The 26553-nt window shown below is 45.2% G+C and overlaps 1 long non-coding RNA gene across 3 annotated transcripts in view; it reads left to right on the forward strand.

Annotated features, from left to right (window-relative positions):
• Window positions 1-22650, forward strand: part of LOC138513591 (uncharacterized) — a 260338-nt gene extending 237688 nt beyond the window's left edge. For 2 of the 3 annotated variants that reach the window (XR_011281777.1, XR_011281776.1), the window contains one exon: window positions 19934-20235. This is a non-coding gene — a long non-coding RNA (uncharacterized lncRNA). Of the gene's footprint in view, window positions 1-19933; window positions 20236-21857 lie in introns of those variants that run through there. The other variant, XR_011281778.1, reaches the window with a different exon arrangement.
• Window positions 22651-26553: the final 3903 nt, after the last annotated feature.

Below are 26553 nucleotides of genomic sequence, written 5' to 3' on the forward strand. Positions count from 1 at the left end.
CTTCCAGAATGTCCTTTATTAAAGGCATTGGGTAGCGGTCTCTCAATGTGATCTTGTTAATCCCTTGATAGTCGATACATGGGCACAATTCACTTGTATCCTTTTGGAAATGAAGAATAAGTAAGCCCCAGCTGAGAACTTAGAAGGTCGTATCAAGCCATTTTGGAGGTTCTGGTCAAGGTATGCACTTAAGGTTTGCTTTTCTGGTATGGTTAAGGAGAACATACGCCCAAAGGGTACTGATGCCACTGGGAGGATGTTGATGACACAGTCTTCGGGACGGTGTGGGGGTAGGTCCTTGGGCAACCTGTCTTCAAATACATCCGCAAATCCCTGAAAAACTGGATGGATGTGATGTACCTGAAGGGTGTCTGAAGTCAATGAAGGGCATGAAACAGCGGCCCTTTCCGTTCGACTCTCAGAGCAACTTTGTTGGACACATAACTCCGAGTCAAACTTTAAGGTGCTGAGGGACCAGTTTATTTAATTTTTTTTGAAAAATGTTTTATTGGCATTTGGTTACAAGCATACTTTTAAATTGAGAAGTATAATGTGCTTGGACATAGCATAATGTCTTTTATCTTTTGACGATTAACATTCAAACAATAAAACAACAATTAACAGAGTCTGGGCCTCATCACGACTTTGGCGGTAACCCTTAAATCCGGCGGTAGCGCTATTACCGCCGGATTTAAGGGTCCGCCAAATCAGGGCTTCGGCAGATTTCGCCCCAGCTCTGAGCTGGGGGGAAATCCGCCGATAATTCGCGTTCATACCGCCGGTGGGAAATCCGCTGGCGGTATGAGCGTGAAATTTCCTCATTGAGCCCAATGGGGAATGGGGCATTCCCGAATGGGCTCAATGGGGAATGGGGAATACCATTACCGCCGAACTCGTGATCCCGCGCTATTAGCGCCAGGGGGTTCGGCGGTAGGGCAGATAGCGCCAGCGCGTTACCGCCCAATTCGTGATGAGGCCCTCTGTCTTCGGACTGAGCAGCGTAATGTCTTTTTCACTATTCATGGGTGGGGGGTTGAAAGGACTTGTAAGTTCCAATTCGGAGGGGTCCTATGCAGGGAGTGTTCGGTGGTATGGTTGTGTAGTTGCGCGCTCTCAATGGGTGGAGTGAGTGGGTTCAGGGAGGTTTGTGGTCCGCTGAAAAGTGCATGTCCTTTATGAGTGCTTTCCATGATTCAAGCGTGTCATTTATGTCTCCCTCTCCACTCATGGATCCTTCTTGCCAGGCTCTGGTTTTCGCTTCTGTCCATCTCTCCATCTCCCTAATGCAGATTTCGTATCTCGGGCCCCTAAGTGATTACGATACCATTGCAATGGTTCTCTTTGCAAGGATGCACGACATGTCCATTAGTTTTATAATGTGCTTAAATTTGCTTACTCTATGGTACGTTCCAAGTAGGCATTCTTTCGGTATCCATTCGTACCTTAGTATCCCTGCTTACCTGCAGGTTTGTTTTATCTTAGCCCAGGAGCCCATCATCTTGCGGCAGGTCCAGAACATATGGATCATGTCGGCGTTGTTGTCTCCACACCAGGGGCATTTGAGGTGGCTTGCTTGTTGAAGTTGGATACTCTCTGTGGGGTCATATAGGTTCTATATAGGACGTTTAGTTGTATTTGTTTGAACCTAGCGTTCCTGGATACCTCTTTGGGTTAGAGTAGTGCCCTTCCCAACTCTTCTTCTGTCAATGTCACTTCAAGGTCTCTCTACCACTTTTCCTTCAGTGTTGTGCTGTGTGGGTTGGGCCTGTCTGCCAACCGGCTGTTCAGTCGGGTTACTGGTTTCCAGCCGTCGGCGAGGTCGTGGATTTCCCGCAGCAGGGGGTCTGGTGTTGTTTCCTCGGGCCATGAGTTCCATTTCTTTTTTGTGATGTGTTTGATTCGTTGGTACCAGAGGAACTGGCCTTTCGGGAGCCCATCCAGTGTGAGTAGTGATTCAAAGTCTCTGAAGGTGCCCTCGTTAAACATATCCCCCCAGGTGTAGATCCCCACCCTTTCCCAGCTCCTCATTGTAGGTAGGTTGTTGAGGGTTCGGCATGCGTCAGCCAGTATAGGGTTATTAGGTGAGTATTGGGTGATTTAGCTGTAACATCGAGCTGGTTCTAGACCAAATTAGCCTGCCCAATTTTGCAATCATGGGGATGCCCTGGGGTTCGATCCATGGTTTCCATAACACTTCCCTGGGGAACAACGGGGATGGTAGCTGTCGCAGTAATTCAGTTTCGGCTGTTGGTTCATCCGGCAGCCATCTCGTCACATGGCTGAGTTGTGCCACAAGATAGTACCTCTGAAGGTCGGGGAGTTGTATCCCTCCTTCTTTATATGGCAATGTGAGAATTGGTAGGGGTAATGTGTGCCTGGCCGGGCCCCATAAGAAGTGTTTGAGCAGTGCCTCGAGTCTCTTGAAGAAGGGCGGTCGGATGTAGTGACAGATGTTTGTGAAGTACTACAAGAATCTCGGGAGGATTATCATTTTGGTGATGGCTGCTCTGCCCATCTTCGAGAGTGGGAGCTTAGACCAGAATTTCATGAATTTTCGTAGCCCTCTCATTACGACCTCAGTGTTGCATTTGTGGGTAAGCTCGGGTGTGTGTTTCATGTTGACGCCCAGGTAGAGGAACATTTCAGGTTGCCACTTGATTCCGACCTCGGGTAGGTCTACTTCGCTGGACTCACTGAGTCTGGCCAGTGGGAATGCGCAGGACTTCTGCTTGCTGAATCGTATCCCTGAATAGCATGCATAGTTGTCTAGTACGTCTAGTGCGACCTTAGCATTTGTTTATGGGTCTTTTAAGTATAAGAGGACATCATCAGCGTATAGTGAAATAATGCAATATTCGTTGCCCACCTTTATTCCTGTGTCAAAGAACTGCTTTCTGAAGTAGACAGCTATCCGTTCAAGCCCTAGAATGTATAACATCAGTGATAGTGGGCAACCTTGACTGGTGCCCCTCTGTATCACCCAGGGTTTCGACACCATGGCCCCAGTCTTCACCCTAGCCACAGGTGCGTTGTATAGTACCTTGACCCACCTCACGAAGCTCTCGCCAAAGCCGAATTCCCTCAGGACTTCAATTAGCCATTCCCTAAATATGGAGTGGAATGCCTTGATGGCGTCGAGCAAAAGTACTGCTAGGTCTTCGTCTCTTTCCAGAGTCTGCGCCATGACATGCTGGAGCCTCCTTTGGTTGGCTGTGGTGTTGCGTCCCGGGACAAAACCATTTTGATCTCCATGGATTAGGGCTCCCCCCACCTTTGCGAGTCTTTGGCCAGTATGGTGGTTATGATCTTGATGTCGTAATTTAACCATGCCAGTGGTCGGTAGGAATAGCATTCGTTTTCTGGCTTGTTTGTTTTGAGCATGGGGATTATGATCGTTTCCTTCATGCTGCAAGGTAGGGTTCCTGTCTCGTATGCTTCTAGGAATACCTCGTGTAGTATCGGGGTCAGGGTTGTTTCGTAAGTCTTATAGAACTCTGCCGGGAGTCCGTCGCTACCTGGGGATTTGCATGTGGCGAATGATCTGATTGCTTCCGTCACGTCTTCTGTGGTGATTTCTTCCCCGAGTGCATCCCTTTGTTCGGTGTTCAGTTTCGGAAGTCCTATTTCTTCCAGTGTGGCCTTCATTTCCTCTCTGGGCACCTGTGTATCATGGGCGTATAGTTTGGAGTACAATTCCGCAAAAGTGTTGTTGATCTCGTGTTGGGTCTCGTGTGTTACCCCTTTTTCATCTACTATCTCAGTTGGTAGGTGTCTCGGATGTTCTCGCTTGCACAGCCAGGCCAGTAGTCTTCCTGGTTTGTCTGCTTCCTTATGTGCTCTGGCGGTACGTGTTCAAATTTGGATAATCTTTCCCAGGCTGATTGGCAGCTGTTCCTGATGTCCTTCAGTTTCGCCTCATCCTCTGCAGTAATGTTGGTGTTGGCTTCCAGGTGTTTTATTTCCTCTTCCTTTTCCTCTAGTTCTCTTCTCAGTTGTTTTCGGACCCCTCCAGCTCCTGCTATCGTTTCCCCCCGTGTCACCACTTTCATGACATCCCATAGTGTGCTCCAACTGCTCACTGTGCCTTGTTGATGTTTATGTATTCCTCCAGTTTGCTACCTAGATCTTCTCTGAACGGTTGGTCCGTGAGTGCTGTGTTGGGCATCCACCACATCGGGATTGGTGGTCTGGCTCCCCTGAGTTTCCATTGCATGAGTAGGGGGGAATGATCAGATATCGATCTACCTAGGTAGAGTGTGGATTCTGTCAGGGTTAATTGTTCCCTGTCTATGAACAGATCATCTATTCTTGTATGTAGTTTGTGTGGTGATGAGTAGTAAGAGTAGCCTCGCTCCTCGGGATGCAGCTCTCTCCAGGCATCTACCAAGTTCAGGTGTTCGGTCGTGGTATTAAGGGCTTGTGTGGTGGCATTGCTAGGTTGTAGCAGCGGGTTGGACCTGTCAGCGACTACGTCCCTGACACAATTGAAGTCCTCCCCCCCAAATGAAGGTTCCTTCCCTGTGGTGTGCTATTTTGGCGCACAATAGTTTGAGGTGTGTGGGTATGCCATGATGAGGAAAATAAGAGTTCACCAAGCATACTGTGATGTGCTTGATTGTGCCCCACATTATTAAGTACCTGCCCTCTTTGTCAGCCTCCGATCCCAGTAGTTGGAATGGTGTTTTTGGGTTCACCCATGTGTATACTCCACATGCATATTTGGAGTATGGTGCTCCTCTTCCTTGGCCCCCCCAGTGTTCCGACAGTTTGGCCGTGGCTTCTACGGTGAGGTGTGTTTCCTGAAGCATTGCAATCGAGACTTTTTTCCTACGCAGGTAGGAGTGGACCCGGTTCCTCCGTAGATATGACCCAACCCCCCTCACATTCCACGTCATCACCCTAAGTTGTGTTGCCAAATCGGGGTTTGGTGGTTTTGCTGTTCGGGCCCCTGTTGTAGCCTCGGGGCGGCCGAAGCTTCCAATGGATGGGCCCCTCCCTAGGTGTTCCGTTCTTGTTCGTTTTAGGTCTCAGGTCTATCCTGTCCTCCGTCCCTCCTGTTATCTGTGGTTCAAAGACAGTGTAACTAACAGAACAAAGAACATAACTAAAACTGGTGTGCCCAGTGACTGCATTTCTTCTGCGGTGCTCAGGTGCTCTCGCGCTCTCTAGACCCATCCTGGGTTTCAGGCGCAAGTGGGGTCGTACTGGCAACGGGCCTGTACTTATCTGTTCGTGGGTTTGTGCTCTGTGCTCAGTTGGGAGGCCGAGCGAGGGCCATATCCGTCTTGCTGTCTTGGTTGTTTATGGTGTTCTTGGTTTATCAATGTGTTGCATTAGTTGCAGTTGTGCAGGGATAGGAGTGGTTGCGTATCTTCTGAGCTTCTCAATGCCCTCCTTGGGATTCTTGAGGGAGTGCGTCCTTTCCATCTGCCAGGTTATTGTGCTCCTTCCACATGGCGGCAGCAGCTGGTGTTTCCAGGAATATCGCACGACTTTTAAAGGTCATTTTCAGTCGCGATGGGTAAAGTAGTATATATTTTAAGTTCAGTTATCTGAGCCTAGCCTTGATTGGTAGAAATGAATTTCTAGCTCTCTGTACTGTGGGAGTGTAATTGGGGTAGATGGTCATATTGGAGTTATCCCGTTCTATGATTCCTCCCTCTCTGGAGTGTTTCAGTATGGTTTCCCGGTCTTGGAAATTGAGGATCTTAGCGATTATAGGGCGGGGGTGTGAGCCCGGCAGTGGTTTCTTTTGAAGGGATCTATGTGCCCTTTCCACCGCAAATCCCTGTGTTAGCTTTCCTACTCCAATTTCCTGCTGTATCAGAGATTCTATGTAAGCCATTGGGTTTGAGCCTTCAGTTCCTTCTGGTACTCCAAGTATCCTGACATGACTGCGTCTGGCGCACCCTTCTGCCTCTTCTGATCTAGCTTCCAGCATGACCACCTTCCTTTCCAGATAAGCCATCCTGGCTTTTAGATCTGTGGTGTCATCCGTTGTTTCTTGGAGGGTTGTTTCTATATTAGTCGCCCTCTCAGTAAGATTTTGGGCATCCTGGCCCATAAGCTGCATGTCAGTCTTCACTTTGTCAATTTTAGAGTCTATAAATGTGCGAAGTGCAGCGATGTCTTCCAGTACATGGGTGTCCTTGCCTTCCCCTTCCTTTGCTTGACGGGGTTCTGCTGCGGAGGTTGGGGGCTGAGCTGGAGCCTGTGTTTTGCTTGTAATAAATGTGTCCATTATTGTTGTCTTCCCCTTGTTCCTGGAGGAGGACATGGCGAAGTTTCCTCGGATCACTATGGGGTGCGGCTCAGTGGGCTTGGGATCTGGTGTATAGCGCGGATTTGGAACCAGGGCTTCAGTTCATATGATGGATTGGTCTGTGGTGCACTTCCTGCTTATTTGGTGGGGTTTTGTGCGTGGTGGGGCAACAGGCCCGTGTCCTTCTAGCCCTGGAGGTGGGCTGGCCTCGTGTGCTGCGATTTTTGCCCTCCCGTGTCGTTGTGCCACACGCATGTCGCTTCGAGTATGAGGGCTTAGTGTTTGGTGGTGGGGGGTTTGGGCCCAGCTTCTGTTCCCTTTGGTCAGCCAGTAGATGGTATCTGCTCTCCTAGCTTTGTGGGCCTGTGTATTTTGCGGTCAGGTAGGCCCAGTTAGCGTGCTGCGAAGGTGCTCCCTGTGGCCGTGTCTCACCTTGGGCTTGTTGGGGTTGCACGAGGCGATTTCCCCGGTTCCGGTGTTGTGGGGGCCTTCCTGCCTCAGCGTTGGGGTAGCTCGCGTCGTGGCTCACCTAATGTGTATAGAGGGCCTCGGCTGTACCTGCCTGTGGCTCCAGTGCAGTGCCATGGGGTCTTTTCCACCCCTCCGCCTTGGCGTCGGAGTCAATCGTGCCCTCCCTGGAGGGGCCCAGTGCGTGTCCTCTTCACTCGACTCGGCTTGGAGAGTGAGGGCTCAGTGTTTGGCGATGGTAGCTTTGGGCAGGTTTCCATTTCCCTCGTTCGGATCTTGGGGGATATCTGTTACCCGGGTTGTTGTGGGCTTATGAGTTATGGGGTCGGGATGCCCCAGTTCGTTTGCTGTGTGGGTGGCCCTCACGATCATCGCTCACCTTGAGCTTGCTGGGGTTCGTGGCTGTGATTTCCGCTGCTACGGTGCGGTGTCACGGGGACCCTCTCCCTTCTCAGCGCTAGGGTCGCTCGCGTCTTAGCTCACCTCAAGCTGGGCTTTCTGCTTACGGGCGGCTCACTCATCGGTCCGCACTGTGGTGTAGTTTCAGCTGGTGTTGCTATCTTCCAGCGATGCTTCTTTCCGCAGTTCTGACTCCGATGGCCACTACCTGGAGTATAGTCGGCGGCCAGTTCCTCGCTCGGAGATACGGCCTCTAGGACTCGGCCGCCATCTTGTATGCGTCCCCAGAGGGGGGGGATCGAATCGGACGGAGTTGCTCGGCTTCCCCGAGTCTGATTTTCTTGCAGATTATTACACCGAGTAGGGCGACACTTCCTCTGTCCCTATGGGTGTTTTGTTGGATTCGTGGTGCTTTTTGAACACCTTTACAGGATCTGGATATTGCGCCTCGGTCAGAGCTCAACGTCTCTGCCTCCTCACACCATGAGCTCCAGGCCACGCCCCCCTTGAGGGACTAGTTTATAGCCGGATTGTGTCAGCGTAGCCAAGGGAGACCCAAAATTACAGGGAAATGTGCTGCTCTTATTACATCAAAGTCAAGGGTTTCATGGTGATGAGAGATGTCTACTTGGATGTTGACCGCTGCTTGAACAATGGGTCCTGAACTTAAAGGACGGCCGTCCACTCCTTCCACCTTTTGTTCCTCCACTTTATCTATAAAGTGGAAGCCTTCTTGTTTGGCCCAATTAACATCAAGGAAATTACCAGCCGCTCTGCTATCAATGAGGGCCAATGCTTTCCTCTTAGGTTGATCTTTCATTGAAGGGTGAGTTGTAGTACCATAAAACGGGAATCTTCTCCTGATGTTTGTGCACAAGGTGAGCCTTCCACTGTACCCCGGTAAGCGGCTCCTTCTAAGACCGGGGTCCTTCGTTTCCCCGACACCGTGGGGGAACATCTGGGCAATCCCTAAGGAGGTGAGCGTCTGATGCACAATACATGCAAAGACCCTTTTCCTTTTGTCTGTTTCTTGCAGGGTACTTCCCCAAGATTGTAAAATTGGTGGTGTTATCACTGCTATATCAGGAGGACTGCACTAGGAGGAACAGACAGACAGAGAGGGCTCCTGAAACTTACCATCTGACAGCTGTAAGGAAACACCAGAGGAGATTGCTGAGAGTATATCTGTGTGAAGCTGTCTATTTCTGGGAAGGCCTCAAAGCTGAATGGGTCCTATGGTGGAGAGCAGGAGGCCATCTTTGAGAGTGGAGTGACCAGACCCGTACCCTATCTTTCCAGAGTGTCCTGAGATACAGCTGGCTTTCCTGAACCTTTAACAGAGGCTTTCTATGTAAGTAGAACTGAGCCCTGGGAAACAAAAAGGTGGGGGAGTCTGCTTTCCTTGAATCCTTTCCCTTTATAGAGGGCAAGGAGAGGGGTAAAACTGTCTAGATCCTTAGCTTATTTAACTAAAAATATTAATTTAATTAATTACCCATTTGTCGAAATTAACAAAGCTCACTTCCCAGTGTGCACTGAAAACTATACCCTATAATTTAATTGGGTAATACTTTTTGTCCTGCTCACCCAGACTTCTTTAAGGAATAGCTGTGTCTTTGTTCTTAAATCAGCCCAACCTTTTCATCCAGCTTCCCCAATGCAGGCCTTGCCTTCCAGTCGAAGGGGGCGGAAATCCAAAATTCCTCAAATCATTCAAATGTTTCTGTCCGACTTCCCCAACAAAGACCAAAGTAGGGGTGGTGGATGTCTGAAAACCAAACCGCTAATTCACCCTGTGCTTATTTTAAACCAAAAGTGTGGGCGAAATCATAAGTGCCATATGTATTTGTACCAATCTTAAAATGATACTGCTAGCCTTTTAAGCCCACAGGAAAATGAAAATCGCACAACACTACATGATAATTGCTTTTGGTATTGATCAGTGTAATTATTTCTTGAAGTGAAATTTGTAGCAAGTGAAGATTTGTGATTGTGTTCTTTTCAACACACTTTTGTGATTTATTTATGCTGAGAGAAGTTGATTGTATTATGCCACGGATAAGGTGATGTTTGACACATTCATGCTAATTTCTATTACTGTTATTTAAATAAATACCAATATATTTCCGGTACACTGGCCTTGTTCTTGGTTCATTGCTAGCTCAGGGGTATGGATCCAAGGGGCATGATATGCATCTGAAGTAGGGCTGAAGAAACAAATCTGTTAAACAGTTTCTTGCTTCACACCTTAAGTGGGGAAGGAAGTAACTCCCTGTGTTACAGGTGGTTTCTCAATAAACCGTTACACTGATCTGGTGGGTGGAGAGGGGAGGGGGTGTCACGTATGGTGTGTATCCCATATATGCCATCAGCATAACCTTCAGCCTCTTCATCCTCTGTGCCTATATCTGTGTCTATATGGGACTGCCACAGTAAAGCCCGAGCAACAGAGGAGCATGGAGAAGCAGAGGCTGGGGGTTCAGTGCTGGGAAGGGTGTCAGGCGCAGGCATGTTATGCCCTTGGGATGCACACACAAGTGTGCTGGCAATGACGCTGGGGACTGAGGCAGTCCCTTGTGTGCCTGTGGCCTGACCGGCATTGGTAGTAGTGCCTACGTTTGCTGCAGCTCTGGGAGTGGTGGCCGATGTTGTAGTGAGATCAGCTGCCATGGTAGATGAAGGCTTCTTGGCTGGTGTTGTTTTTCTTGGTTTCCAGACTTTGTGCAGCATGGGGAGAGGGAACACTTTTCCTGGCAGTTGTTTGGTGTGCCTCATTTGCAGCCTCAGCTTGTGAAGGTCCAGTTGCACTGAGGCTTGCATCATCTACCTGGCTGCTTTGGGAGTCTGTTGTGGGAAAAGGAGCAATGGGCAGAGACATGCAAAGTAGTTGTTCCCATTTATTTCAATCATTACAACTAGTGGCTCTTCCGCATTCATCTGGTATGGACTTCCTGTAACTGAATACATATGAATGTGCTCTGTCACTGTAAGTGGATGCTCTCTACTTCGGTCATTGGGACAGGGATGCTGGGCCACCTAAGATGTCCACAGAAAAAAGCTGTCTGGTTGCCTTAAAGGCACTTTGATGATGTCAATGTCACATAAGCAATATGATGGCCTACGATATTAGGTCAGCCATGCTAAGGGGTATATGCTCTGCTGGGTCATGGTTATGGTCTGGGGGAGCAGCTCATGTTCTCATATGTACCCTGCATACTCATTTGTTCTCATTTGGGTCAACTTGACTGCTGACTCCTCCATCTGCTGTGCCAACTCCCTCTATGCCATCCATGTCTATGATGCTGGCCACGTTCTCCTTCAAATTGTTCCAGCGCTTCCTGCAGTCCTCTGCATCACGCTGCACTGTGCCCACCGCCACCACCATGTCCCTTATGTTGTTCCAGATGGTGTTCTTCCTTTGTATGGAATTCTTCCATTGTTGGCCACCAAACAGCTCCCCAGCATTGGCCACCACCTGCTCTGCCAACACCTGCAACTTTATATCACAAAGTAGCTCTAATATTAATTTTTACCAAAATAACATTAGGAGTTTGCTTCATGATAGATTTCTATTTTGCAGCTTAAAACATTAAGCCTACTTGAGCTCATGAGCTCATGTATTATGTTCACACATCGACTGGGTTTTGCAATTTCATCAAAGGCAGCCAGTTTGTTTACATAAATTAAATGACGTCATTTCAGCATGACGTCATCGCGTTTACTATACATGCCGCTATTAATAGCAGCCATTTTGGTTTCCTCGATTTTTCGGGCAACCGAGTTCAGGCACGGATACAAGGATCCACTGTTATAGGGCATATCTATGTGTGCTGTGCTTAAGGTAACGATCACTATAGATATTGGGTGACATCTTGGGAACTATATATGTTTATGAGATCTCTGCTACCAATTCCTGAATCCTCTTTCTGATACACTCCAACTTGTTTCTTGGCACTAAAGGGGAAGGCAATTGAAGTCTCCATCTGCAGCCAATAATGTGTATCCACATGTACATCCTCAAAACCAATACACCTCTGAGGAGGTGAGGGATGGAGCATATATCTACTATATAATAGCATGTAACATTATCTAGAAATTATCTGGTGAATACATATCTAGTATATGGTCATACACTAAAATGTTAACTTCTCATTCCACAGACAGATCATATATCTATTTTTGGTTGTATACGAATTGTTCGTTTTACAACTGTTCGAATGACAATTGATCTTTTCACAATTGACCGAATTGTGAAGGTCAATTGTACCATATATGTTGGGGGAAACCCCCCACCCAACGCCAAACCCCCCAACACCCCAATATATATATATTCGGTCAATTGTGAAAAGGTCAATTGTGACCCTTTAAATTCGGTCAATTGTTCATTCGAACAATTGTAAACGAACAATTTGGGTAATACCCTATTTTTGATTGTTGAAACGTACTACGTCCAGCCCAGTCATCCTTATTCAGCCTATAGTGTCACAGCTAAAAGGCTAGGTGAGTACCCCATGGAAGGATCTCTATGATTACTATTAGTTTTATTACGAAAACCTGTTTATTTACTTAGGAAGACATTTTGAGAACTTACAAAATGTAATACTGATGATCCTGACTTTCCAATTTCGACTTTACAAGGATTTAAGTACATCTTCCTGCTAAAGGAGAGGTGAGGCATTTGCCATATTTTTCCTACTTCATTGATAGGTACTAATTATAGAGTTAAGATACCTGATGATCCTATCATTTTTTTCATAATTAGAAATGGAACACACTACACATATATCATTCAGCCCCCTGAAGTATACCTTCCAGGGGATTGGTGCTGTTGGGACCATGGAGATGTTAAGGTAGATTTTGCTACATATATGCAGGTTTGAATATTTGAATTTATGGCCTTGGACTGAACTGTTGTTTTGGAGTATATTGACTTTAAGTTAAAATTGTTATGGTTTGTGGAAACTTTTGGATTGATACCAATATAAGACTATCTTTCTTTGATTATTTGTAGAAAAGACAACCTGTCAAGACCCCTGATGAAGAGATGATTTCTCGAAGCGCGTTGGGTTACAACAATACATTGATTTTATTGAACATAAATGTTTTCTCTGACTATATAAGTTATGAATTTATACTGAAATGTTTCATGCTTACAAAATGATTGTATACCTACCTGGTTACCAGACACCAATCAATTCAGAAACTTTTCTTTAAGAGTTTGGCTATTTTTTCTGGCCAGTTAAAGTGTGATTGGGACATGAGTTCCCTACATTTGCAAACTTATCCTATCTATTAACACCTGCAACTCCCCCTCACTGAATTTGGGCGTGGAGACCTGCATTTCTGGTATCCTGCCCTTCTACTTGTCTCCTGGCATCTTTTCTGTCTGTATGTGAACTGGATGACTACAGGAAGCAGGCGATATAAACTGGATTGCATCTTTACCTTTTCGGTAATTCCTCCAATTTTCTGGTGGTAACAGTAATTCCACAGAAAATTGGCAGATTTACAGTTTGAAATAGATTTTCAGCAGTAATTCCGACGGACAGAATTACTATTACTGCCGATGGTTTGTGCACGCTCCTGTCGACCTATAGAATGGGGGTAACAGTAATTCCATTCGGCTAAATCTCTCCCAAACGTACTGCCCACCTTGTAATGAGCATCAAAGTTCCAACTGGCAGGGTTGGCTTTTTAAACGTCTGCACCTGAGGTTCAAACCATAATGATTGTGCAGCTAAGCCAGCTGGTTGAACAGCCACCTGTAAATATAAGACATGTCTAGTTATGACATGGTGGCTGCTGAGGTTAGACAATTACATAGCAACAGTATTTCGGTGTCATATTAGTGTTAGCCTAGTGAGGTCATGACAGGGCTGGTGTGGATTAGCTGTCTGGCCTAAGTGTACTCACAACGACCATGTGGGACCCTGCCCAGGAAGTTGCCCCTTTGATCCCCTGAAGATGGCCGACGCCTTCCTCCAGGGCACAGGAAACCTTCCAGGAGGGTCCCCTGAGAGCCATGGCCTCTGAGACCACTCTGACATTACAAAGACACTCTCAGACCAAGGTGCTGATTACTGCTGTCCTTTTGAAGTAGGTAGACATGGGGGGGTGGAATTCGAGTAGCGCAGAGGAGAGATTGAGGCCAAGATTGGTGTTACACAACCTTGTATTCTGCTAGAGCTCCACAAACGTCCTGCCACTTCTCTACTTCCAGCAGACAAGGCACTTTCAGTACGACATCAAAAGGCAAATTACACTTGTTATAGCAGCCTAGATTGAACCACTGGCAACATGCTTGCTTCTGACCAGTTCACTGTAGAATGTTGCATTACTAAGGGGGAAACCTGACCTTAGTTTATTCATCGTTGGAGTTCAAGGCCAGAAAGAGTCCCCTGGAACTATGTTGGGGACAGTATATTCCGATGTCCTCTGCCATAGAGGTAAAGACACAAGGGTCCAAGGAAGAGGAAAGCTATTTCCCAACCCACCTGAATGGCACATTTGGGATGATACTGATATTGGCCAATGTCTCTCTTCTGCATGTGCAGTGAAACCTGGATCCTTCTCACTGAAGGTGAAGTATCCCTGCAGGTGCCAAGCAATCCTCTTGGAGTGGGGGTGCAGAACAAACGACTCACCTTATCCCTGGGGACCCTGGATTGTGCCTCCCATTAACAGAGGACTCCACCCTGAAAAACATTTCTGAGCTGGTTCGGCTATGCTAAACTCACTATGAGCCCCTACTGGACCTGCGGTGCTGCTTTTGAAACTTTAAGCACTTCAAACCGCTTACGTGCTTCTTTGAGCTGTATGGACGCTGGCTCAAACCAGTGAGATGCATCATGATTGGGACTTCACCGCCGGCTCGCATGGAACACCCAACATCACTGCATCCTGAGCGCCAACTTGACCAGCCTCCTGACTACAACTGTTCGGGCCTATCGAATCAACGCATCTTCAGTGCTGACTGGCGCCCCGCAGAGCCCCTTTTCAAAGACAACTCAATGCCGCCTTTATATATAATAGTGCGGCAGTTGCTGCACTATAGTTAAGGGTATATCTAGTTCCATAGGAAACCCGAAAATTGAATTACTAATAACTTTCTGTGCAACGCAGGGCAAACACAACTGGACAGAATTGGACCAAATAAGAAACAACTTGAGCATAAATCATTGACTCGATTTCTGGGAGGGGCCTGGGGTTATTGCATCCAGTAGTTTTCCAAATATTTGACAGTAAAGGGGGTGCCCCCTTCTCCCAGAATTATAGCTATACCCCCAATGGTGCTTTGCAGCAGAGAGGCTGAGAGTGTTTTTCAGAAATGAAAAAGCCACCATTTCTTCCCAAAATTCTATTGCTAATTACTTTTGACTTGGTGGATGGATTTGGATGAAATTTCAAAATCCAGACGTTTGTCAAGGGTCCCCCAAACTGGAACTTTCAGGAAGAATAGGTTAAAAAATGAAAGTAATTAAGAAAACAGATCACCACATTTTTTAGCCTATGTCTCGGGAGGATAGCTGTACAAAGTCATTTTGTACTGCAAAAATTACTTTGGACTGACTTTTCACTGACTTTGCACTGCAAAAATACACTTTGCTCAGTTCCATGAATCAGGGGGTGTGTCGGCAGTGCAAAGTCACTTTTCAGGAGTGCAAAGTCACTTTCAACCGTGCAAAAAAATCCATGAATCGGGCCCAAAGTGCTGAGTTTGTCATTAGGCGATAAGGCGTCCTGAAGACCTGGGGCTTTGGCAGTGCATTGAACAGCAGCAATTCAGAACCGGGATTCCAAATGACAGTGACTTGACGCTTTGCTAGTCAATGGTCATTTTATTTCCCGATGATCACACACAACAATTTGCTGGTGACAACGTTTATATAACCACAAGTGTATGAAGTGACACATCTGAGATGGACTTTGTATATGTGTGGTTAAAGAAAATGGAAATTGATATTTAGTTTACATAATTTGCTGGATGTTGTTTAACATATTTGCCTTGTGTAAATGTAGGCATTGATAGAGTGCCTGCCATTTAGGACTCAGTGAGCTTTGAAAACCAAAAATCAGAAAAGGTGTGCCATTGACAGATAGATCACTGTTGCCCATTTTGCAAGGAATGGTGTCTATGATCAAGGCACATGCACCGAGAGTGGGGTGCTGCAAGGCTTTGCTGCAGTAAAAGTGGTTAAAACTTCCTTATTGTGTTGCAAAGCTGCTTTGTGGAACTATATATCATTAAGTGTTTTCTGTAGCATTCATTATTTTAGGGGACATCCCTAAAGGGACATCTACTAGAGCAGGATATCAAAGGTTTGCATTGGTAGTTGTCGAATCTTAAGGGTCAGAACAGAGTCTGCCCCTATTTGACCACTGCATAAAGATTAACCTATAAGGCTAGTCTATATTTTATTTGAAGTGAGATCATTTTGCTTTTGAGAGCTTCTCTGGGCTTTTTAGCCTGATCTGAAAGATTTCCATTTTAGTTCACCTTGCCTTCTGTAAGGTGAACTAAAGCTTACAGAAGGTAATTAAAGCTTCTGAAGCTACATGGCCATTACAACACACCGCTTATATGTGGAAGAGCATGCTTGCAACTCTCAGATGCATGTTTGATTAGAAAGGGCAACTAGTACTTATCCTAACATAGATTCATTTTTGGGCCATATCATTTACTGGCTGCAGGAAAGCTACCCTTGAAAAAATTAATTCAAAACAGTGGGGCTTTTAAGGGTGACAGAGAAAAGCTCCCTTGCCATAACTTGTAATGCAATCCAGCAAGTCTCCTAGAATGGTTTATGGCAGGTTTAAGTGTATTTGCTATATTTCACACTGGGCCTCATTACAAGTTTGGAGGTAACCTTGCCGGTAAAACCGACAGGCTGCCGCCAAACTTGCGTATTTATCCGGCCCCTGGCAATGGGGGAATACAGGGCCATTACAACCCTGGCAGACTCTGTATTTCCCCATTGCCAGGGGTCAGAAAATTTTACTCCCCATTCCCATTGAGCCCAGGGCTCAATGGGAATGGGGAGGTCGGATGCACCGGCACCATTCAGAATGGTGCCGGTGCATCCGACATTCTCTGCTCGTGGGTGCCGTTCCTCCCGGCAGGCCAGTCCAAGCGGGTGGTAAGGCACCCGCGAGTAGAACTCGTAGTTTGCCAATCCGGTAAGTCCGGTACCAGCAATCTTACCGTTATCGTTGTTACCGGACCGGCAAACTTGTAATGAGGCCCGTCTTGGTCTTGCTAAAGAGAGCATTAGCTCAAGGCCCCAGCATGTCCAGCAGTATGCAGAGAGGCCATGCTGTCAATCAACTGCTCCGTGATGAGAAAAGAGTACCTCATGCTGAAAGTTCTGTTACAAATGTGGCCATTTTGTAAAAGGCAATTCAACCGTGTTTGTTGGTGACAGTTTTCAAACATTGCTTTAATTAGCTTAATTTTCCCCTTTTTCACTCCAATCAAGAGTGGTTAAAGAATATTTTAATGAGCCGTTCAAACCATAGCATCTTAGTTGGAACATTATTTTCACGGGCACCATTTTGGAAATGTAGTAAATGCTTGACAATGTTTCCATTCAATGTGCCTCTTCCGTGGGTGTCCCAACTTTGAGCTGCTGTGTGTAAGAATATATTATGGTCTATTATACACTGCATTTTACTGTTGGAAATCATTTTCAATGTGTGAGTTTGAGCTGTGCCGTCCAATGTAACAGTATGGTCTAGTGAATGAAGCTTTGCATTACAGAGCAGGAGAAATTGTGTACTTGCATATTTGTGATTTGTTAAGATAGAAGCCATTCATGGCTGCACAACACATGGTCCATGGGCAAGTTGTGGCCCTTATTGCCTTTCAGGTCACATGAGTTTTACAGTTAAGTGCCTCCCACTTCTCGATCTACCAACTCTAAAGTTTACAAAGCAATCACAACTGGATGACACACCTTATCTTCAAACATAGAGGAAAAATAAAAAGAAATCCAAAAAAACGAAATCTTTATTTTTTGCAGTATGCAGTACTTCAATTGTATTGTAAAGCGACAATAGCATTGCCTCATTGTGGGTTTAAAGGTACACCAACCACTTCCCCGCATGCATAAAACTGTAACAGATTAGAAATGTATGTTATGTTGTAGGTATGAAACCGAATAGACCTGGAACGTGGTGCTGGTTCAGTTATTCAGCAATACAAACTTGAGTCATAAAACCTCCCAAACATATAAACAGTCAAATATAGTAATAGTTCATTTAGACAGGGGTACAATACTCACTAGATTTCAATGTAGGTGACAAACCTTCACCAGGGAAGAAAAAGGCTGTTGCTGGGTCCAAGCCCAAATGGTTTCTTTTGGGCGACACTCAGACCCAGACAGTGAGTAAACAGGAGGCCCTGCCGAGCAGGTCACTACACACCAAGCTGATCAAGCTGATATTAAAATGACATCAAACAGTTTTGGGCAGCATAATCTTGAGTCCCCAGAGACCTCATGTGATAAGCAGGCATGGTGGATGTTTAGATTTGTCATGTGCCACCATATTCTGGGGGCCCACCATTCATGGGATTTAATTTGAATCAGGAGTGCTCACTGTTAAAGGCAGGCCCTGCTGTTGAGGTCTAGTGCTTCTGCAGTCTGTTGGCAGGAACACATGTCACTTTGTTCTGCCATGTGGCCAAACTACAAGGCGCCTGCTGGAAGGTGTCGCTAGACAGGCTCAGCAGAGTTGCATGCTTGCACTATGCTTTTCAGAATAGGGAATTATGAAAGGGGCGTGTGGTTAGCAGACCTCACTTTCGGAGACAGGTCTACCTACATTATTTTGTTTTAATAAAAATCAAAAAACCTGGGCCATTTCATCCTCACGGATGGTATTATGTCACACGTATTCATTACGTGTATTCAATCTTTCTAAGAACAAGAGTGCCATAATATTATGTTGAAAGAAATGAGCAATGTTTTCTCCATATTATGCTATTGTCTTCAGAGTAACACAACACACACAATCTGACTATACATGTCTAAAACGAATGATTTGTTTCTAAACATGGGTCATGTTACATCAACAGGGAATGTGAAGTATCGCTACAAACGCTCTTTTCAGGGACTTTTAGTGTCAGGTTGGGGAGCCATGGCTGAGACCCAGCGTTGGGGCACATCTGCTGGGCTGAGCCCCAGCTGATCCCAGCCTACTTAAACCCCTGAATATGACTCAGCAGGCCCAAGGAAATATTGCAGCTTGCTCTCAAAATCCTTGAACTGCCACTCTACAAGAGATTGCTTTTGACAAGCAATACGTGGTTTATAGTCATAATATCGAAAAAATAATGTCGAATTACAAAAATGTCGAAAAAAAATGTCGAATTCAAAAATGTCGAAAACACATACATATAATAGAAAAAGTCATTAATTCGAAAATAAAATGTCGAAAAAAAATTCGAAAAACCAATGTTAAAATAACTATGTAAAATGTCACACATACTAACGTTTTTTATTGGGGGGGTCCCCCCCCAAACCCCCCATACCAAACCCCTACCCCAACCCTCCACTCCTCCCCATCCCCCCCAACACCCCCCCATGGATATACCTTTAATTTTTTTTAAAAAGTATTTAATAAAACATTAATTAAATAATTAATTATTAAAAAACCCCATCCCAAACCCCTACCCCAACCCCCCCCTCCTCCCTATCCCCCCCACTCACCATGGATATACCTTTAACCATTTAAAAAATATATGTTTTATAAAATATAATTAATTAATTATTTATTTAAACATTAATTCGAAAACAAATCGAAAAAAATTCGACATTTTTGTAATTCGACATTTTTATTTTCGACATTTTTTTTTCGACATTTTGACTTTCGATATTATTGCATTCGACATTATGACTGGACACCGCAATACGTTCCCAGGGCCACATGCACTGTGTGTCTCATCTCATTAACAGCTAGAGAAATAGAAATTGTAGTGCACCTTCCAAGATTTTGTATCAGCGCGGGAAACCAGTGCATGTTTATTGTCACCTTATACTCCTACTCATTGCAACAGAGAACAGCACTGTAGAGTCATGATGAAAAAGTCATCTCTTTCAATGTTGTCCTGTCACTGGATGGCACCAACACAACGTTCACTGATAGACCATACACATATCACGACATTAAAAACAGTGTTAGCAAGCCAATGCAAAGTTCCTTCTCGTGGAATAAGTGTACCTAGGCCTGGATGTGTGTTACCATGTCATGTTCTAAGAACCCTGAGTCATACGGTAGGGGTGCAGTAGCAAAAGGCGAACATAAAGATGATATATTGCTACTTGGGCACGGATTACTAGTTTGAAATTATTACCTCTGGTAACACCGTCAAGCTCAATTACCAATACCGCATGCAGTAACAGTAATTTACCTGTTTTTTAGGGTTCGTGGTATTCCTCATTTTGAAGTCCCATTGGATGGCATTTTCAGCTTGTAGTAATACCTCTACTACAAATATGAGTTGCAGAATCCACACCTGCGTATCAAGTAAAACAGGCGATATTCTGAAGTACGGCCTCTTTTACTGTTATTACATCTTTGGAGTACTTTTAAAACATATCCTATAAACCTACATCGTATTTGAACATTAAACACCATTGCCCCATCTTGTGTTTCATTGTGGTGCACGTGCAAATAGCAGTATTTTCAAGCCATTTGGGAGTAGCACACATTTAAGATGACTGCTGTTTCCATTATCATTCATTCTTTAAGTGGATACAAAATGGTCTCCTTCAATGGCTTCCTTGTTGTTTGTCATTTTTCTAGGCGAAATGACTGCGGGAAGGCTGGCCATTACACATCAAGGTTATGCAAGGAATATGTGGTTACTTACACCGGAATGGAGGATCAGTTCCTGTGAGAAGAAGCCCTTTACAAAGTGTCGAGTTTGTCAATGGGCGATAAGGCGCCCTGAAGACCTTGAGCTTTGACAGTGCATGGAACAGCAGCAATTCAGAACCGGGATTCGAAGTGGCATTGCTTAGTGTCGGTAACTTGAAGCTCCCCTTATCAATGTTCATTTTATTTCCCAACGATCACACACAATAATATTCTGGTGACAAACTTCATTTAATCTCAAGTGTATGACATGGCGCATCTGAGATGGGCTTTGTATGTTTGTGGTTACAAAAAATGGAAATTGATATTTAGTTGACATAATCTGTTGCATGTTGTTGAACATATTTGCCTGGTGTAAATGTAGGCACTGATAGAGTGCTTGCCATTTAGGATTCAGTGAGCATTTGGTGTTGCATTTAAAGCATAGCATGACAGGCATTATAGGAAGAAGGTGGCCCAGCGGGTGGGCAGTTGTTATTAACTCCCACAAGTATCTTGACCAAAAATATTTTCTGAGATCTTCTTGGGGGGAGGAAAGGGAATGAGTCATCACTTGGAGGTGGAGCAATGCATTGCATTGCAGACTGGCGATCCTGGGCAAACCTCATAAACTTAGCTCATGTGTTCCATGGGGGGGAAGAAGAGCAAGTGGCATTGGGAGACAGATTCATTCATGTGTGTACAGCCTTGTGATCACGATCAAGCAGTATATGGTGGGGCCTTGTTTTCCCTGGGAAGAAAAGAAATAGATATTCTGTGCAGAGCACAATTTGTGATCTCAGGCGAACAAAATCTTCCAAACTATTTTGTTCCAGATGTGGGGAAGAAAACAAGCAGCACAGCAATGGGCCGCATAGGTTCAATCAAGTGCAGCGTTCTGATCTCGGGCCAACAGTGCATATATAGCTCTTGCTTTGCAAGCAATGGGTGTATTGCAAGGAGTCAGAAGTGGCAAGAGAATCTAATATTGCAGAGCAGTTGTGTACACTTTGCAATACAAAATATGCGGGGCGTGTATGCTCCATCATAATACATGAGACACAGCACTGTGTGGCAGTCTTTTTTCCTGTATGGGTTTCCAACTCAACCAAGCCCACCATTCCCACACCCGGCATATTTGGCCAAGCTTCTCAAGTGATCGCTTAGCCGTTGGGAGTGACTTGGGCAGGCACAATGCTCAGAAGCTCCCAAGCCGAGCCGAACCAGATTGCTGTCACATCATCTTTCACTGCTGCCGTCTCAGTCTGTAAAATCAAAAAGCCCACAGCCACCGCTAGCCATATCGCAACCCTTTCTGTAAACTGGTAAAAGTTGCAGATGGGGACTTGCCAGAGGTAAATTCTGTCATTGCATCCTGTTACCGATATAAGATACCATCCATATCTTAGGGCTCCAGGGCCCTTCTGTAACCTACATTAGGTAAAGTTTGCATTATCTTTCTAGCAATCATTACAGATTTTTCTCAGAAACGGTTACTTTTTAAATGAAACGTAACACAGATGTTTGAGGGGTTCCATGTCTTAGAATCGCGGCAAAAATTGCTGTGTTTACAAAATATTGCCGCAAAAATGCTGTGGTTTTGCCGCCACAATCATGTAAAGGATGCAGGGGACACCCCCGAAACCCCCGGACCCATTATACGATTTAAGTATAGCGGGGGACACCCCCACAACCCCCGCTCCCCTTAAATGGTATAATGGGATACACCTTTACTGGGTCAAACCATGGCATTTTTGCCGCAATTTTTTTTACCAGCGAAATTTTTGCCGCAATTTTATTACCTGATACCTTTTGAGGTTGTCATTCGTTCAATAATGTCAATAAATACTTCTCAAAATGCCTTTTATTTTAGAAATCGTTTTCTGGGGAATAAAAGTCCGCTGCACCGCCTCTTGAAGAGTTCATTCCACCATAGAAGGCTTGTAAAGTACAATTGGCTCTCCAGCAAAATCACTTTTACAGCGGCGCTGGTGAAATTGTGCTTCCATGACATTATACAAAGCTGCTGGAAAGATGTGCTGCGAGGCATGTGCTGTTTTTGTTAATGAAATTGTACTTTTTTTTTAGTGTTTTGTACTGAATACATATTTCGAAAGTATAAGGGATTGATATATAAAGCTCTGTTTTTTAAAAATATTAAAATGTCAAAGTTAGAGTGACCAAGTATATTCTCACAACGCTGGGTGTCTCCACTCCACCCTTTTAAATCCATCCTTTAGGGAAATGTAAAATGATTTACAGCAATAAAGTGTCTATGTCATATCAAACCAATAGAAATGCACAAGTATGCAATGGGGCCTGGCTGATTTCTGAAGAACGCATGTGCTACTTAGAGAAAATACAACACAAATTAGACTGCAAGGGAAATTGGGAGCTGGGCAATTTGGCAGACATTTTGAAGTCAAAGCATTGGGAATTCCATTGAAGGCCAACTCTAAAATAAGCAGCATTGGTGATAGATCATCAAGGAATATCGAGGGTTAGTACCACCAAAGATGAAATCTGCCAGTCACGAGGTCAAAGTTATAACTTGTATTCTGTACAGATACTAATATGAAAGCAGATAGCTATCTGGCTCTCAAGCACCTCACAGTGTGTACCAGCAGACACTGTGAGAGGAGAGAGTACTGGACATTACAAAACTCACAGTATTTATACTTTCTTCCCCAAGCCCAGTTACATTGTCCAGACCCAAGTTACACAGTTGCTAGAGTTCATGCCCAGTTCACATAGCAAATACTGCATTGTTGTTTTCAGGTTTAAGACACAATTCTTTAAACACGAAATACAATGATGACAAACTTTGCTTTTCTTGGCCTTGTAGACTCTTCCTTGTTCTTGAGCTTTAGGGTAAGTCTAGTTCCAAGAGATGAGCACAAAGGGTTTCTCCCAAAGCACACCGCTTTAGTTGCTTTGGATTGTGTTCCATTGTTTGAATGAAGACGAGGCTTGTAGACACAGATAACACTTTGAATGGCAGTTCATCTTGATTAAAAGGTCTCTTTGCACTGAACAAACAGTCTGCTCTCAGCAGCCCTAATGTTGACATAGGCTCAAAGTGCACTCTGCTCAGTGGCAGCTGAAAACACAGTTAACCATTTCAGGACAAAAAGCAGGGTTTAGAATCAAAATGGCAGACGTTTCTAAAATGGCAAATTTAGTCAATTCTATTCAGGGCATTTTTGGATGCGGTTTTCTGTACAATGCCTATGTGCTTAGGCCAATGTTCATAACCAGACGGCAGTATGCGAATATGGTTTAACATTGGCAAAGCAGATAGGTCAGACTTTTGTGGTCTTTGGGGGCTTTCCAAAAATAATTACTTTCTCTATTTACAAAGCCAAAACTATTTTGCCAATGCTTGGTCTTAGGACTTGCTCCTATTCCCCCTTACCCCTTTGTTCTTTGAGCCCTTCCGTTTTCTCTTCTTCCATAGCCCTCATACGCCTCTGTATTTCTCATAATGTATCTTAACCAAAATTGTTTCTTAGTTTTGTTTCTCAGTCTCCTTGCATCATTTGCTTTCAGTCTTTTTCTCCTCTGCAAGCCCTCACTATTAAAGGTGCGGCTCCTCCCTTTCTTTTAACATCTACCCTCCCTATCACTCTTTCTCGTGCCCTCCCTACCATGCCTTCCTCTGTCACTTTATGGGGCAATGCTAATGTCTCTTTGTTGTGGAGCGGGATAGGCCTCTGAATGCTGGAGGTGAGGGGAGGAGATTTTGCCCATGTCATCTGATTGTGGACGCCCTGCCCATTTGTGTATGCTGGTTTAAGGACCATGTGGGCTATTGGATTAGAAAGGCTCCACATATGCACACGTCTTCAATGGAGGGTGATGAGCTCATGTGTGTTGATGGAGAGGGAGAACTCTGCATGTTTTGTGGTCACAACTATTAGGCTGCATTTCCTCTCTGCTTCAGTGACTTCTCCTTTGTAAAAATGTCCCCCTACCAACAAACAATTTGACTTCCCAGTTCACACTCCCACAAAGAGCACTAATGCACAGTGCACTCCATACACATGATAGCATGGTGTTGCTCTTTCTCAGCACTAGAACTGCTTAAATAATACTGAGCTGGTTCCAAAAACCAAAGCACACATATTGCTCACCAGGCTGTCTATGAATGGATCCAGAAGCCAATTAAAAGAATGCTTGAGAGGTGTAAGGAGATTTAAAGGGTGGTTGGACCAAGCCTCCATTATGAAGAATGCGTGATGCTGACTAAGGATGAGGATGTGTGTGTGTCTTGGGAGGTATTGGCCATATCAGCCATTGGGAAGTATGCTCTATTCCAGAGAATTTAAATTATTTTGCTTCTAACCGGAAAATAAAAACATATTTTATCCAAGTCTAAATCTTATCTAGCTTTGAGGAAAAACCTAGGGGTCGTTATAGTAGATAGTGCGCTAGTTAATACTGCCAAAGGTTAATCAGATGCAAATATTTGGCCACTGGTAGGATCTGCTGCATCAGTACACTTCCACTGGTGCCGCCTAGAAGGTACCAGGACACATTAACTGAAAAACAAATTGAAGGTAAGTTCAGCGCACGGATCCCACATGTTTTTGTTGACGTAGATGTAAGTAATTCTTGAAAAAAGTATTAGTTCACATTGGGCCTTGTACTGTGACAAGTGAAAACGTATATGCTAGTGGGTAGAACAACCAATTGTAGAAAGAAATCTGGGTCAGAACAGATAAGTATCCACCCTGACAGTGTATAGTAGCTCATGAAAGTATAAGTATTATTGTGCGCGGTTCAATAGTCAGTACCAAAATCTGTTCTAACAGTAAATACCGTTGTAAAGTTCAGGGGCCCAATCCCCATCTGAAGCTAGCGTGCGTGCCAAGTCCCAAGGGACTTTCTACAATTGGTTGTTCTACCCACTAGGATATACGTTTTCACTTGTCACAGTACAAGGTCCAATGTGAACAAATACTTTTTCCAAGAATTACTTGGGCTATTGGATTGGATAGAGGTTGCGAAAGAGTCCTGAGGAAGGGCTAGCAGAGGAGAAGTTGGGAGGTAGAGGCAGGGAGCGAGGAGGAGAGATCAGCCCAATCAGAGAGGAAGAGGGCGACCTGGCCAGGCGGGCTGTAGATATTTCCCACAGTGAGGGAGTTGCCAAGAGAGATGGAGAGCCTGCAGACCAGGCATTCAAAGGAGGAGTAGTGCTGCATTGGAATGATAGAAGCAGGCATCCACTCTGGGAAAATCAAGGCTACACCCCTGCCGGGATGGTTGGTTCTGGGTTCGTAGAGGATCTTGTAGCTATCGGGAAGGAGAGTGTCAAAACCCATGACAAAGCTGGCTGTGAACTAAGTCTCGGTGAGACCGAGTACATCCAAATCAACCTCTACCAGGAGATGGCAGATGTCAGAGAAGTGTTTGACAGCTGAACGAGAATTGAGAGTATGTGCAGAAGGTTGCCACATTTGAAGGACTTCTGGGAATGGGTACAGGCCAGAGGTATACCCTGTGAAGTGTTTGAGTTGCCCGTGGATGGGCAGAGGAGGAAGGAAGAGAAGGCAGAGTAGTCAGAGAGGGAAAATAGAGTGCCAAAGGGGTGGCAGAGGAGGGAGGCAACAGGGTGGCCAGAGAAGCATCAGGGGGTGCCGAAAAGGTAGTAGAGGAAGGAGGCAGCATAGAAGCCAGAGAGGGGTAAGAAGGGATAGCAGAAGAGGAAAGGAAGGTGATAAAGCACGGGAAGTGTCTATCAAAGAGGAGGAGATTGGCCTGAGAGCCCTGGACCAAGACAGTGCCATTTAAGTAGACATTAATGATGATATTAGAGGAGTGTAAGGTGGCCAGGAGGGCTTCCCACCGGGTGCCACCATTAATGTGAGAAGAGGAAAAGGGAGAGAGAACAGAAACCATATGGGGGGTTCATAGGCCTGGAGAGGGAACAACAAAGAGTATGTTGGTAAGGGTCTGTCTGGAGGAAGCACTGGTATAGGTATCAGCGCTAAGGAGGCATAGGTTGGAAACCAGGATGTCTCTTTTGAACTTCTTCCTGCAGACTTAGTGAGAGGGATAGGATAGTCGATAAAAAAGCAGTTAGAAAAGATAGGTGAGCCAGAGAGCACCATAGGGGGTGCAGGGAGGAAAGAGGGGGGTAGGGAGAGGGGAGCCCAGGCAGGGGAGGGGTAGGGGAGTTCACACGGGGGCAGACAGGAGGGAGGCACCGGGGGACATGAAATGGAGGGGGGCACAACAAAGAAATAGAACAACGGACCTACAAAACAGATGCAGTACAGAACCATCAGAAAGAAAAGAGCACAACTGGGAACCTAGAAGTAGAGAATGCAGATGTAGTATAGAACCAGGGTAAGCACAAATCACAACAGGGAACCTGGAAGTAAAGAAAGCAGATGCAATACATGATCAAAAGCAAAACACAGAGGTCAGCAGAGAAAATAGAAGTGAAGAATGCAGGCAGTTGCAATTTGATGCCACAAACCGTGGATAGCAACACAATATCAGGAACCGTAGAGAGCAAACATCAAGTCAATACATTCAACAAAGCACAGAACACAACAGGAACC

Source organism: Ambystoma mexicanum, chromosome 12 (genome assembly GCF_040938575.1).
Source record: "Ambystoma mexicanum isolate Mex_15411 chromosome 12, UKY_AmexF1_1, whole genome shotgun sequence".
Lineage (NCBI taxonomy): Eukaryota > Metazoa > Chordata > Amphibia > Caudata > Ambystomatidae > Ambystoma > Ambystoma mexicanum.